This window comes from Rhincodon typus, chromosome 19, assembly GCF_021869965.1.
Source record: "Rhincodon typus isolate 14 chromosome 19, sRhiTyp1.1, whole genome shotgun sequence".
Classification (NCBI taxonomy): Eukaryota; Metazoa; Chordata; class Chondrichthyes; order Orectolobiformes; family Rhincodontidae; genus Rhincodon; species Rhincodon typus.
The window spans coordinates 45,749,402-45,758,232 of record NC_063350.1 but is presented as its reverse complement, the minus strand read 5'-3'; the positions used below and the strand labels follow the sequence as shown (position 1 = coordinate 45,758,232).

The window sequence follows — 8,831 nt, the reverse complement described above, 5'->3', positions numbered from 1 at the left end:
TTTTTTGTAGCGTCTCCAACTGTACCTCCATAACAATAATGCAGGGCAAAATAAATGGGGTTTCCATTGTCTCTCAGTGATAATCTATTGATTTTGTTTTACAGATGCCCAGATGTTCTAATATCAAACTCTCAGTGTATTTTCAAACTAAAAAGTCTCAAGGCCAAATTTGAATTCCTTCAGGAATCAGATTTGGACTAATCTTTAAATGTTAAAGAGTCAAATTATCACAAAACAATATCAAATTAAATTCTAGCAATCCCACAAGTAACTAGAGCATTGAAGAACAAGTGCATTCTTGTAGTAATCCTGAATACGTATGTATATTCACTTCAATAACATCAATACTCTTACACTGCCAGCCATAATGTCGTCATTCAAATTCTGGGATTAGAACAGATGTTATACAGTCTAATATGAAATGTTAGCCTCCTTTTCTTCTCTCCCCAGTGCTGATCTACATCTAACGAAAATCAGTCTTCCCATGTCGATCAAGTAGCAACTCAGCGAAAGGAAATTATCATTGTGCTACAGATCTCATGCCTCAGTTATTGAAGAGTATTGCATATGTGATGAGATTATGTCGTAAAGCAGTGAGGATTCAGTTTGAATTTCCATGTGGTAGACAATATCTGTCTATTCAACGAATTGTTGGACGTGAGACTGGGGAAGAACCTTTTTAACATATTTGTAGGCTTGGTATTAACAATTGAAATGTCCATTTAATTACACTCAGCCATTACTTTACATAGGCTCATAGTGGCAGAGGTAATAATTACACAATAACTTGACTTTATCTTTGGCTCCAGGAGTGCAATTTTGGTTAAGTTGTTGATAAATTCTACATTCCACATGCATATGATAAACATTTCATGTGACCTCGGAACTGAATCAAAGTTACGAATTTATGTAAAATGTCGTGACACAACAATTATAATTGCAGTTTTTCTGGATATTTTCTAACCAACCTGTTCAAAGATGTTATTACACACCTCCGGATCAGGTGGGACATAAAGCCAGATCTCCGAGTTAAGATGCAGGGATACTATCACTGAGCAACAAGAGCCTTATTGTGGTTGTTCTATATGTTAATTGTATATTAATTGTGTTTAATTGGATGCAGATGCTGGTTATTTGCTAGTGATTCACTTGAATTCCTTTAAACAGACACATCCTGAGGGTAATGTTATTCATTTAGGAGGTATATGCTTCTATTATGTGACTTTGTAAGTAAACATCTGTGTAAAGATTTATTGTAAGTCTTTCCTTCACCAATGGGCCTTCTGGAGTATATCTAGGGAGCAGAAAATAGCAGGGGATGCCTAAAGATGATGGTTAGAAATGAATGAATGAATGAATGAATGAATGAATGAATGAATGAATGAATGAATGAATGAAAATCAAACAGAAAACAACAATTCCAATTGGTGTTGTGGAAAATGACAGAAAACCATTACAAGTCAGGTTATGATTACTCTCCAGATTTCTCAGTGTCTAAACATGTGATCATTGCAAGAATTAAGTGTGTATATATGGATATAGGTTATGTCCCTGCTGAAGAGGCTTAGAAGGTCTGGCAGTTTCTGAGAGGGAGACAGAGTTAATGATTCATTCCAATATATCTCTCTAATGGAGGTATCTCCAGCTTTCACATTACTCTGTTTTTATTTCAATGTCCCTTGTGTTATTTCCTACAAAAAGAAAGCCAGAGTTAAAGTATTTTATGAGTTGGATGCTTGTTTTCGGACAGTGATGAAGGTTTTGACTTTTTTTATTGAGTTCTTAGATGGCATTTACTGGAACTATGATGGCCCAAATCTTCGGATCTGGTTTGGACTCCCTATTTCTGACCCAGTTTAGGCATAAATCACTTCGCTATTTGTGTTCAAATTTTTCAGGTTCATCTTCCAATGGAGAATCCTACAGAACTCACCACGAGCAGAATTCTCACAAACAGCACCATTGAGAATTATTTTTTTTGACAGCATCCTTTCTAATAGCACTAGTTGCCATATTCTGGTGACTGAACAGTTTAAATATCCAGAGTGTCTTTGAGAAGCTATGGACAGAAGGCCCATATAGAATAAATGGGTGAGGGAATGGATGAAGTGTTTAGGGGTGGGGAGATATGGGTGTGGTTTGGTACATGAGTAACAGGTTGGTGTGAATCAGGGATAGTAGTCAGTTGGCAGGGGGTGCAGTTTGTTGAGATCTAGAAGGAATAATCCAGAAAGACAATAAGTAGACGGGTGGTTGAAGGGGTGTTATTTGAGTTAGATTGGTGGGTCTGTGGGTGTAGCTGGTTGAAGGTTGAGTTGGGTTAAGGGGGTTTAGTCTGGCCAGGGAGAAGTCGGGGGAGGGGGAGGGGGAAGGTGCTCAGTCAGGGGAGGCAGGATGTTTGCTTGGTTGGGAGACCAGAGGAATAATCAAGATTTGGGGTTGCATGGGAACTTGGGAGGAAGTCAATTACATACGTCCAGACAGTAGGGCAGGTTTTAATCTGAGTATCATTTCCTGGAAAACTATCCAGGTGTGTAAGTCAGAACCGTAAGATGATAAAATCTGATTTTAACTCTGAATTGGAGACTTCTTCAGATTACTTCTGATGCAGGGTTTAAACTGGAAGTTTAAGCCTTTTGGGCAAATCCCATGTAGTGATTCCATTGGGATTTGTGAGGAATCCAGATGCTTATTGTTGGGGATAGTTCTATTGTCTGAAACTGGAAGAGATTGACTGGTGTGTTACATGTCTGAGTCTTGGTTGGACCTTGATAGACTTTGGAAAACCAAAGGCCACTTTGCAGACAACATGCGTCATTGGATTGAGCAGACTGTAGCAAAGATTCAAAAAGAGGATCCCTGGATCAGTAAGGGCATTTTAAATTGCTGGATTGTACAAAGTTCTAAATGGCGTTCAGTTCTCCAAGAGAGACACCCTGCTAAATCAGATATCTGCTGGTTTGAAAAAAAAACTCCTGTAGAAACTGTCTTTTCCTTCAGCCTTGATGGAACAAACTAGACATTCTGTGGGTGATACAAAGAATAGAAGATTCAATGTTTGCCAAATTTCAGAATGGCCAGATGTTAGATGCAGAAGCCAAAACAAGAGAAGGTTTAAAGTCAGGCAAAATGAGGATCAAAATATATTTGGTAGATCTGGCTACTGTAGCAGAATACAGAATTGCAACAGTAGTAATAGACGAATGAATTCCAGCAGTGCCCAAGAAGCAATTAATAGAGTATAAATTGAAACACTATTATGTGATGAATTGACCAAAACACAGGGACAAACTTCTTAAAACGACACATAGCAAAAAGAATGATGAACTCGGGAGATAAAAATTATCCTTTTCTTTTTTTTCAGATTATACTGTTGACAAGGACCTTCTTGCGTGTGATGATTTGTGCTAGACTCAATTGTGCAGAATTGGATAGGACTTGCAATCCTACAGTATGTAGGACAGATTCATTGAAGAAATTACCTTGATTCAACAAGTGGTAAGAATTGACCAAAGTCAAAGAATGTTAAAATACTAGAGATAGTAGGAACTGCAGATGCTGGAAAATCTGAGATAACAAGGTGTAGGGCTGAATGAACACAGCAGGCCAAGCAGCATCGTAGGAGCAGGAAGGCTGACGTTTCGGGCCATTTCTGATGAAGGGTCTAGGCCCGAAACATCAGCCTTCCTGCTCCTATGATACTGCTTGGCCTGCTGTGTTCATCCAGCTCTACACCTTGTTATTTCTAATGTAAAAATACTACCTGTTTTAGGTTTGGTGATAGCCTGCCGAAACTGCCCACTTATTCTGGGATCATTCTGAAATGTGAAAATAGCTGTGACTTCTTTCCTCTATTGCAAACCTGCCAACACCTTTTCAGTGTTTCTCCTATCTTCACCTTTGAAACTAATTATAATGAGTTCATGGGTGCTGTCGTTAAGAGTCAGACCATCCAACCAACTGCCTCTACAACTTCCCCTCTTTCCCTTTAGTCACCTGGGGAAATTTCCTTTAAGGTTACCCTCTGTGTTAGCCTTGAATTTGAAACTACTTTGTTTTCTCAGGTCTTCTCTCATGTCCTCTCCAAGTCATCTTGCTAATATAACCCACTTGTTCTTTTGACTTATTTTTCTAATCAACCTGTTCAGAGGTGTTATACAGACCTCTGGAGCAGATGGGACTTGAACTCAGGCCTCTCAGTCCAGGGATAGAGCCACTACCCCTATGCTACAAGTAGGCCTACAACCTGCTCTCTTTACCCTTTCCCCACTAATCTATCCTTACAAACAATTAGCATAAACCACCACATCATCAATCCTTCATTCCTTTCTAAAGTGCTTGAATGTGATATCACGACCCAAATTCTTGCCTATTGTTCTCAGAAGCCTTGGTTTAAATCCCTCCAATCAGGTTTCCACCTTGTCACAACTCTGAAACATCTCTTATCAAAGCTGTAAATGCTATCATTTGTGATCGAAAATGGCAAACAATCTTTCCTTGCCGCCTTATTCTGTCTGCAGTCTTTGCTACATTTGGCCAGTGCCTCTCTTCTATACTGTCCAACTGGATGGAATTGTACTTACCAGGGGCTATTCCTATCTATCTAATTCTAGCTAGAGTTTTACCTGCAATGGTTTCTCTTCTGATTCACATACCCATGATCTCTGATGCCCCGTAAGGATATACCTCTGTTCCCTTTTTCTAACCAGCATCTTTTTTAATTCTTTGAATATCTCTAAATTGTCAGACATCCATTACCAGAGGAGCAGCAATTCCTTGCAGTTGAATATTGGGCAGACTAAAGCCAGTATCATTACTCTTCAAAACAAATTTTGTTTTCTAGTTACAGTTCCCATCTGTCTCCCTGATAATGGTTCCCAACATTGACACAGTATTTGATCTGAAGATGCACTTCTAATTGCATGTTATTGGGGTCACTAAAACCATCTAAATCCACCTCCATAACATCACCAGACTGCATCTGCCACAGCTCACCTATGGCTGAAATCACCTTTAACAATTCTAACTTTAATTATTCCTATTCAATCCTGGATGGTCCATTACATTTTACACAAGAAATTATCCAAACATCGGCTACCATGATTTATCTTGTGCCAAGACCATCCATGCATACTTTTCTGCTTGTTGACTGATGCTGGCTCTGATTTAATCCACTTTTACAAATCTGTTCAATTGAATGCTCAATTATCAGTTCAAAACAAAGCTCAATGTATTGAAAACTTGGCATGCACATCTCATTATGGTACATGAGTTTGGAAACACATTTTGAATTTACCAACTGATTCCCATTTCCAACCAGGGCTGACAGTTGTTCCTGGCATCTCTGAGCTGGCATGAATCATATTGTCTATAAAAGCTTTGAAAAGCTGGCCCAACTTCATGAAGGTCATAGAAGCCTAAACATCCCACCTTGGCAATGGAACTGGCAAAGTCAGCTGTACGCAGTCTCGCGACCCATTCCCTTTCCCCATCTCCTTCAACATCGCCTGTGATGTGAATCCTGGAATTGAATTCTGCCCAACACTTTTTTAAAGCCCGTCTTATACAGGCCAGAACATGTCTGGACTGGAATGGAATGGAACGGAACGGAACAGAACGGAATGGATTCAGTCCAATTCTATTCCTGTTATGACATGGTCAGGCCTGTGTAAGATGGACTTTAAGAAACAGTTACTGGAAAGCTCAACGGGTCTGGCAGCATCTGTGAAGAAAAAATCAGTTAACATTTTGGGTCCGGCTTCTGAGGAAGGGTCACCGGACACGAAACATTAACTCTGATTTTTTTCTTCACAGATGTTGTCAGACCTGCTGAGCTTTTCCAGCAACTTTGTTTTAGTTCCTGATTTACAGCATCCACAGTTCTTTCAGTTTTTATTTGGCCTTTAAAAGAGTTGGGCTGTACAGTGATATCCAGCCCAACGTTTAATTATGCCTATAATTTGTTTTTGACATTTACTGTGGGGTTATTATGATTTTGTGCTAGATTAGCAGTGAAAGGGTTAATAGGAAAGAAAACCTGCAATATATAACTCATTACACAGTCTCAGAATAATCTGAAGTGCTTTTCAGTCCACATTTAAAATGTACTCATTGCTATAATGCAGGAAACATGGCAACCAATTTGCACACAGCAAGGTTCCATCAGTAGCATTCAATAATGATGAAATAATTTGTTACAATGCTGTTGGTTGAGGGATTATATACTGGTCAGGATAGAGTGAAAACTTCCCTACTCTTTAAAATAGGACCATGGAATCTTTCACATCCACCTGAAAGGGCAGGCAGAATCAGAGTTCAACACTAGAATTGCAAAGAATTGTCAGTGGACTTGAAAGACAGCATTCTAACCTACAGATGAGAGTGCCATCGCTGAATGATGACCAATGTGAAATATCATGCAAAATTACAGATGAATACACCAGAATACTATTTTTCTGCTATACACTGTATTTATTAATCACTAGTTTAATGCAATGACCAACTTTAGGATAAGAGCTGCTAACTTAAGCTAACCCTTACCAAGACACTCAATGTCATTCCAAGCAAGGAAACATTTTGTGTGTAAATGTTCATTTAACATTGCCAGAATACATGCTTAATCTTGGGTAGTGGCAGCTGCCACGGTCAATTCCCTGATGTTGATAAATGATGTTTTAATTGTTTCCAGATTGCCTGAATTGTACTGAATTGTAATGTGAGATGGAATCGGTTTGAGACAACTTCTGTAGGTCAATTTAGATAATGTCACAATCGCAGGCAAACTATACTGTGCATCTCTACAAATATACAACACTAAAAACCATTTCTGCACCCACTGAGAAAATTTAAATCATAAAATCTACCCATAAACCATGTCTTTGAACCTAACCTTTTTAATGGAGATCACACATATCCAGGTCAAATTATTTGATGCACAAGTTAGTAAATTGCTTTGAGTAATTTAGTTTTTCCACATAACATAATTCTTAAATTAAAAACAATGACACTCGTGTAGACCGAGACAAATTGGAACAGTTATCCAAGAAAATTTCTGGAGCCAGGGGTTTCTTTTTCTTGCACCATAATAGTAAATGATAAATGATCAAGTATAAGATAATGTCTGACACCTGTTAATACATTACAATAACAAATACTATCCTCTGTCCTAATTTCCTCCTTTCATACCTGCTTGATGGTTGAACGTTATTAGATTAGAATTATTAGATGATGGAACCATATAGTCATACCAGTGTTCTTATAAGGTGCTACATGTAAGGAGTCATAACACAGATGGGTACTTCCTTTGGTATTCAAGAAACTTTATATGAAATCTATGTCTGTCCTATCATAACTGTGCAATCTGATTATTTTTGTTCTGGGGAGACGGGGCAGGGTGGATATAGGCCCAATTCTTCCAGATACAGGCTTGAGGCAACAATGAAGGTAAATGAATGCCAAAGCTGGCAGGCTAGAAGGCTCAACTCCATTCAGTGGGACATTGGTCCCTTTGTGAATGTGATTACCCAGCCCTTAAATTTTCATAAACTACACACCTCACCCCTTCACTTCAACAAACTCCATGCCCTTTCTGTGCCCCATCATTTCCTCCTTGCCCTTTTATTTCTCCCATGTGTGTCCACGTACACGTGCCTCCTCCATGTCAGCACATCTTCCATACCTCTCATTTCTCCCAAACCCTTCCAAGTTGCCATGCCCCCTTCATATCCCTCATGTGTCCTATTCCTTCAGTAAACAGAATAAATGAAGCATGAACAAGTATTGCAAAACTTTGATATTCCCATGAAACTGACACTATGAAACAGCTTTGAAAATCATCTTTGCAAAAAGTCTGCATAACTTGGAACCTTAAAATGCTAATTTTAAAAATTCTTTTTTTGTGGAATGTGGGCATCACTGACTGGCCAGCATCTATTGCCCATCCTTATTTGCCCTTGAGAAGGTGGTGGTGAGCTGCTTTCTTGAACCGCTGTAGTCCACCTGATGTGGTTGAACAACCATGTCATTAGGAAGGGAATCCCAGGATTTTGACACAGCAACAGTGAAAGAACAGCAATATATTTGCAAGTCTGGATGGTGATTGGCTTGGAGGAGAATTTGAAGGTGGTGGTGTTCCCATTTTTCTGCTGTTCTTGTCTTTCTAGATGGAGGTGGTCGAGGATTTGGAAGGTACTGTCTGAGGATCTTTGGTGAATTTCTGCAGTGCATCTTGGAGATAGTACACACTGCTGCTACTTGGCATTGGACGTGGATGTTTGTGGATGCAAGCCAATCAAGAGGGCTGCTTTGTCCTGGATGGTGTCAAGCTTTTTGAGTGTTGTTGGGGCTGCATCATCCAGGCAAGTGGGGAGTATACCATCATGCTCCTGATTTGTGACTTATGGATGGTGGACAGTGTTTGGGCAGTCAGGAGGTGAATTACTCACTGCAGTATTCCTAGCCTCTGATCTGCTGTTGTAGCTATTGCATTTATGTGGTGCACCCAGTTGAGTTTCTGATCAGTGATAACTCCCAGGATGTTGATAGTCGGGGATTCAGTGATGGTAACACCATTGAATGTCAAGGGGCAGTGGTTAGATTGTCCAGGCAAACGACTAACCACAACTATTCATAAAATCAATGTTCAAATGCCAATATCCATTTCACACTCTTCATCTAACGTAAATAAACATATAGGTGATTAAAATAACATCAAAGAATAAATGATTAACAAGGTGGTAAGATTGTCCATCACAAGCTCATTCCCTTCTGCAGTTGTTCCAATGTTGCTGCTGATTTGGGTAGATCGGAGCTCAGCTAAACATTCATGATGG

The 8,831-nt window shown here is 39.3% G+C and overlaps 1 long non-coding RNA gene across 1 annotated transcript; it reads left to right on the top strand.

Annotated features, from left to right (window-relative positions):
• The first annotated feature begins 1,200 nt into the window (after positions 1 to 1,200).
• On the top strand, positions 1,201 to 8,208 carry LOC125485433. Its single transcript, XR_007264165.1, has 3 exons — positions 1,201 to 1,226; positions 3,365 to 3,498; positions 8,163 to 8,208. It is a non-coding gene; the product is annotated as an uncharacterized LOC125485433 (long non-coding RNA).
• The last annotated feature ends 623 nt before the right edge of the window (positions 8,209 to 8,831 follow it).